The sequence below is a fragment of the Tursiops truncatus genome, chromosome 2 (genome assembly GCF_011762595.2).
Source record: "Tursiops truncatus isolate mTurTru1 chromosome 2, mTurTru1.mat.Y, whole genome shotgun sequence".
Classification (NCBI taxonomy): Eukaryota; Metazoa; Chordata; class Mammalia; order Artiodactyla; family Delphinidae; genus Tursiops; species Tursiops truncatus.
The window spans coordinates 174,953,759-174,959,758 of NC_047035.1; positions in this window are offsets into that span (position 1 = coordinate 174,953,759).

Below are 6,000 nucleotides of genomic sequence, written 5' to 3' on the forward strand. Positions count from 1 at the left end.
TTGTGTAAAATGCAGATTATAATTCAGGAGGTTGGTGGTGGAACCTGTAATTCTGCATTTCTACCAAGATGCAGGTACTACTGATACTCTGTTCCCTGGGGAACAGAGTCTAGAGCACGTTGGCTTTCTTGAACAGGGAAGACATTCAGCAACCACAATTTGCAGAATACTGCCTGTTTTAAGACCATCCCTATAGACAGGTGAAGACATAGACTATAAATCTGTATATAGGGGAATAATGAGAAAGAAAACGTTAAAAAAATATACCCACAATTTTTTTAAAAAAATAGAAGTTTCGTGGAAGGAAAAGGAACAAATTCAGCATGATTTTGACTCACCCCAAATACCTATTTTTCAGCTTGGTCAATTTTTGTGACGAAACGAATTGAAGTAGGTACCAATTCTGCTGGGATGTTGTTCCAGTGCTTGCCAGCCCCCACGATGACGAGAGCAAAGCACGAGCATTTTAAGTGAAGTGGGTTGACTTTTCACAGTAAGCAGTAATACTGATGAATTTTCAAGGGGGAAGAAAATAAGGATACCAGGGGAAAAAACAGACATGATCACATAGATTGTTCCAATGTATAGTCATGTATAGTTTTCAAAGGAAAATGAGAAATTTAAGTCCCTAATTTTCTTCTTGAAATGTACACAAGGAAAGCTGGTGGAAATTTCAAAATCACTCCAGTCATTCTTGGCTAAAGTGCTATGAAATTGTGAATTCTGGGCTCTGAGACTTTCAGAAATAACTGTACTCCCTCACCCCACCCCTTTCCTTCTTTTTTAAAAAAATTTATTTTTTGAAGTCTAGTTGATTTACAATGTTGTGTTAATTTCTACTGTACAGCAAAGTGATTCAGGTAGATAGATAGATAGATAGATATAGATAGATAGATAGATATAGATATTCTTTTTTGTATTCTTTTCCATTGTGGTTTATCACAGGATACTGAATATAGTTCCCTGTGCTCTACAGTAGGACCTTGTTGTTTACCCATCCTATAGGCACTACTTTGCATTTCCACCTCCTTCTTTCTTAGCCCAGACATCCCATAATTCTGTGAGGGCCAGGAGGCCGTTTTGGCCGACTGTGGAAGCTTCTAGATCATGATGCCCCACTGGATTTCCTTCTACTCTGATATATTCCTTAGACACACAATCCTTAGATAACTGAAAGGCGATCAGGATCCTGAGATCACCTAGCCTAACCTCTTCCTTTAATTTACTAGTTAAAAATTAGATAACACTTGACTACGTGCTTGATGTGAAACACAACTTCTTTATTTTATATTTGCAGTATTTTGCCCTGTCTTGTAATTATGCACGTTCTGGCATTTTCCCCAGGAAAACGCCAGCTCTGCGGGGACAGCGCACAGCCGTCCTTCTCCGCAGGCCACGTGGCGACCAGCTCCGAGCCACGCATGCGGCGACCCCTGGACAGAGCCACTGACACGACGTGAACGCGGTGCTCTCTTCCTTCGCAGCCCACCTCCAGCACCGCGATGCGGACAAAGCACTGAGGGAAGGCGTGAGGGGAGCACGAAGGACGGAACTTCTCACCCAAGGTGACTGTGGAGAGTAGGCTTGAACGTGGCCCCGGTGCGGGCCACCCTCCTCGTGCCAGGGTGGCTCAGTCGGGGAAACGGGATAACGCGGCAGCACCGGCTGCCAAGTCACACATCCAAGACGAGGTTATAAAACATGCTTCAGCTCCCGCCTAAGGTTCTCTCCCGCTCCGGCTCTTACTCTCTCCTTCGTGGGCCCCTTGCTCTGCGGGAAGCAGGCTGCCGTGCAGTGAGGCGTCCTGTCGAGAGGCCCCTCTGCTGAGGGACGGAAGCTTGGGGCTCACAGCCAGGGAGGGTCTGAGGTTCCTGCCTGTAGCCACGTGGGTGATCTTGGAAGATGCTCCCCGTCACGCCTTCAGATGAGACTCTAACCCAGACTCTAACTGCAGACTCTAACTGCACCCTGCTGCAGGGCCTTTACTCACTGCCCCCCAGCGAAGCCCATCCCTAATTCCCGGCCCACAGAAACTGCAGCACAAGAGGTGCTTGTAGTTTCAAGCTGCTAACTTTAGGGACAGTTTTCTAGGCAGCAGCCAGGGTAACAAATACCATGTCTGCAGGTATTTTGAGGTGTACAGGGAGGAGCCAGGTTACTAGGCAACCTGTGCTCGGTCCAGAGATGCCTGGTGGGTGATGGGGGCTTACCTGGCTGGGACCCTGGGCAGGGGTCACCTGTCCTCCGAGGTCCTTCTTGCCCAGCCGCTGGCACCTCGTCCCTACAACATCCTGGTGCCCCGGGAGATGCTATCACATTTGAGCTGTCATATATTCTGTCATATATTCTGACTCTCAGTTCTGTTATTTCCAACAGGTCGTCTGCCTGGTAAAGAACCACATCCTAGAAAGAACAGAGCTGAAATGTGTATCATAGGCGATAGCTTTATTTATCTTCCAAATGTTTATTTGCAAAAGCTACTAGGTCTTTGGAGACAACGAAGGCAATTGGCTAAGGTCATTCAGCTAAGGGAAAGAGAGATTTGAAACAGAACTGGGTATCTAGACTCTAAGGTCTGACTTGGAAATGGTAAGAATAAATGATTCATGGCAAGAATAAATAATGCATTTAAATTAAATAAGTATTAATTGAAATTAGTCAAGCTGAAATGATAGGTAGAATTAAAACTGGAAAATTTATTTTACATTTTAAAAAAGTTATCATTTGGGTGATTACTAATTTAAATTGCTGCCCGTCAGATACGTGAAATTTGGGGCAATTTTACCATATATCTAAGGAACTCTGGATTGCCTGTTAATGTCTTATTTGGTCATCCCATCCACTTTTACCTCTTTCTTCAAACAAGCACTCATATAACACTTATTATAGTCAGGCTATTTTCTTTCTTTTTTTTTTAAATTAATTAATTTATTTACTTTTGTTTATTTATTTTTGTCTGTGTTGGGTCTTTGTTGCTGTGTGCAGGCTTTCTCTAGTTGCGACGAGCGGGGGCTACTCTTCGTTGTGGTACACGGGCTTCTCATTGCGGTGGTCTCTCTTGTTGCGGAGCACAGGCTCTTGGCGCACGGGCTTCAGTGTTTGTGGCTCACGGGCTCTAGAGTGCAGGCTCAGTAGTTGTGGCGCACGGGCTTAGTTGCTTCGTGGCATGTGGGATCTTCCCGGACCAGGGATTGAACCCGTGTCCCCTGCACTGGCAGCATTCTTAACCACTGCATCACCAGGGAAGTCCCTATAGTCAGGCTATTTTCTAAGTGCTTTACATATAATACCTTATTTAATTCTTATCGAAACTATGAAGTGGATACAATTATTGTTCTCATTTTGTATACAGAGAAACCGAGTCACAAACAGGTTAATTAACTCATCTCCTTACCAGTGATCTATTGCTACACAACAAACCTCCCTGACATAGTGACAAAGCAACGACGATGATTAATTTTTCTCACTCCTCTACAATTTTGTCAAGGATCTGCAGGAATGACTTAACCCTGCTCTATGTGGTATCAAGGGGGGCAGTTCAGCTGGGGGCTGGGGATCCACTTTCATGATGGCTCCCATGGCAGGAAGTCGGTCACCTGGGAGGTCAGCCAGGGGCCCTGGCCCCCTCTGTGTCAGCTGGTCCGTGGCTGCTTGGGCTTCCTCACAGCATGACAGCCGGGCTCCTGGAGTGAGCATCAGCAGAGGACCAGGCAGCGACACCTGGCACTTTATGACTTTGTCTCAGGAGTCACGACACATTCCTTCAGCTACACTGGACCGACCGAAGCCGTCACAGAGACCCATCCAGATTCAAGAGGGGAGAAATTGCTTCCATCTCTTGACGGGGGAAAGTCAAGATTTTAAAAGGTTCTAGAATAGCATGTGCGATGGGCAATGTCGTGGCTGCCTTTGGAAAACACGATCTGATGCACACGCTAGTTGGGCTACACAGAATGTGTTCAATCCCAGCAAAGCTAGCCTCAGAGCCCACGCTCTTTCCACCAGAATACTGTCTCCTTCCTCTGATGCTTCTCCTGTGAAAAGAAGAGTGACATCTATTATCTCTTTTATCCACAGAGGAAGGCCTTTCTGTGTAGGATTACAGAGATTTTGGTCTCTGACAGAAGTCATTTGAGCTTTTTCTTATTCAATTCTAAAAATGAAGCAAATAACAATTTTCAAAGTGCTTTTGAAAATATACACTGTGTAGGCATTCTCCCTCTATAGCATTCGTCCCCATCACCCAGGGAGCCTGTGGAAAATGTAGGTTGCTGACTCCCCTGCAGAGATTCTAGTTTGTAAGATTTGGGGGGAGGGCTCAGAAATCTTGATTTTTCTTCAGCACCTTGAGTTATTACAATGCAGAGGCGAACTACCACACTTTGAGAAATGACTTAGACATTTTCCATTCGGTTTGGCTGGCCAGGACTTTTACATACTCCTCCTGTGTTTGGGAATTCCCTGTCTTATGCGTCAGTGCCTCCAGACCAGCTCCTCCAGCCTTCCGTGCAAGCAGAAGCATGCTTTCTCAGCCTCGCTGGCAGCCAGGGTGCAGGGGATGGTTGCAGACTTCACCCAACCAGACACAGCCACGTAAGACTGTATCAGGAGGCAATGCGCCCCAGGACTAAGTGGAAGCAGACACCTCAGGCTTCTGGAGACGGCAGAGACAGCCTTTCCAGGAGGAGAGGCCCAAACTCAGTATCAGAAAGACAATTTTCAGTGTCTATGACCTGCAGTCTTTTCATTTTTTTTTCAAAATGGTATTTTATCGTTGTAAAAACGCTTAACATGAGACCTACCCTCTTACCAGTTTTTTAAGTGTACAGCACGTAGGCACAATGTTGCACAGAGATAGCTGGGGCTTATTCACCTTGCTTCACTGGAACTTTATGGCCATTCATTAGTGGGGCCATTGCATTTTTCACTGGACTGGTTCTAGCATGTGATTTGGGCACTATTCCTGGAAGCATTGCTTCCAAGACTGTTCCTCTGGTCCTTCCAGAGAATCTGTGAGCTGTTAAACATTTTTCACTAAACTCTGTGTCTACTTAAGCATGCCGAGGAGGGCTTCTATTGTTTGCAACTGGAGAAGCCTGATTGACAACGGTTGGTATAAAGCATTTCATGCTTTAAAGTCCTTGTTATTATCATTATTCCTAAGAGACAGCAAAGTCTATGCTTAATGGACATCATGCTCTGCTTTGGTCTTCGTTTATGCTGTTGCTCTGTATGTATAGGTAAATGTATAAGTATGTTTAGCTGCATTGGTGGCAGGGACCTCGCTGACTTCTTTAGGTGTAAATTTCTAGAATATAGGGCTCTCATCTCTTTGGCTGGTTTTGCAAAACCCTAACCACTCCACCATATATAAATAACTCATTTATTATAAAACGAGCCTCACCGATTCAATAGGGTCTCCAGGTACCCAGATACATGCTTGATTAACAATAACCATGACTAGATATAACAAACCGCACAATAATAAAAATAACTGAGACAGTACAGCAGAGTTCGTTCTAATGAAATTTGCCTTGTAATGAAATCTGAAGCACAATTTGAGCCAGTCCTTATATAGTGGCAAAGAAAGGCAGAGGCAGAGAAATGCAGCAACTAAAACTGAAGGGAGAGTATTTGCTTACAATTAACCAGATTAATCACAGGTCACTCCAGGGAAGGGTCCCTCAGCGTCTGTCTGTGTTTAGACAGAGGCTCATGCTAGAGCGTGTGAATCATAGGCAGCCTTCAGAGCCTCGGTGCAGCAGACTGATGCTCCAGTGTTGCTGGTTTGGGGTACAGAGGCAGGAATTGTTGGTATATAAACAATAAACGGTATATTACAGGAAAGTGGAATGAGCTTTTGAACAAGCCAAGGTAAGGCAGTTCCTCAAATAGTAAAATATGGATAAGTTGAAAACGGGAATAAAATAAGCTTTTGCTTCTTAAGGTGACTATCTTTTCTATGATTTCTCTGACGGTCCATTTTCTGTTGCTATTAAT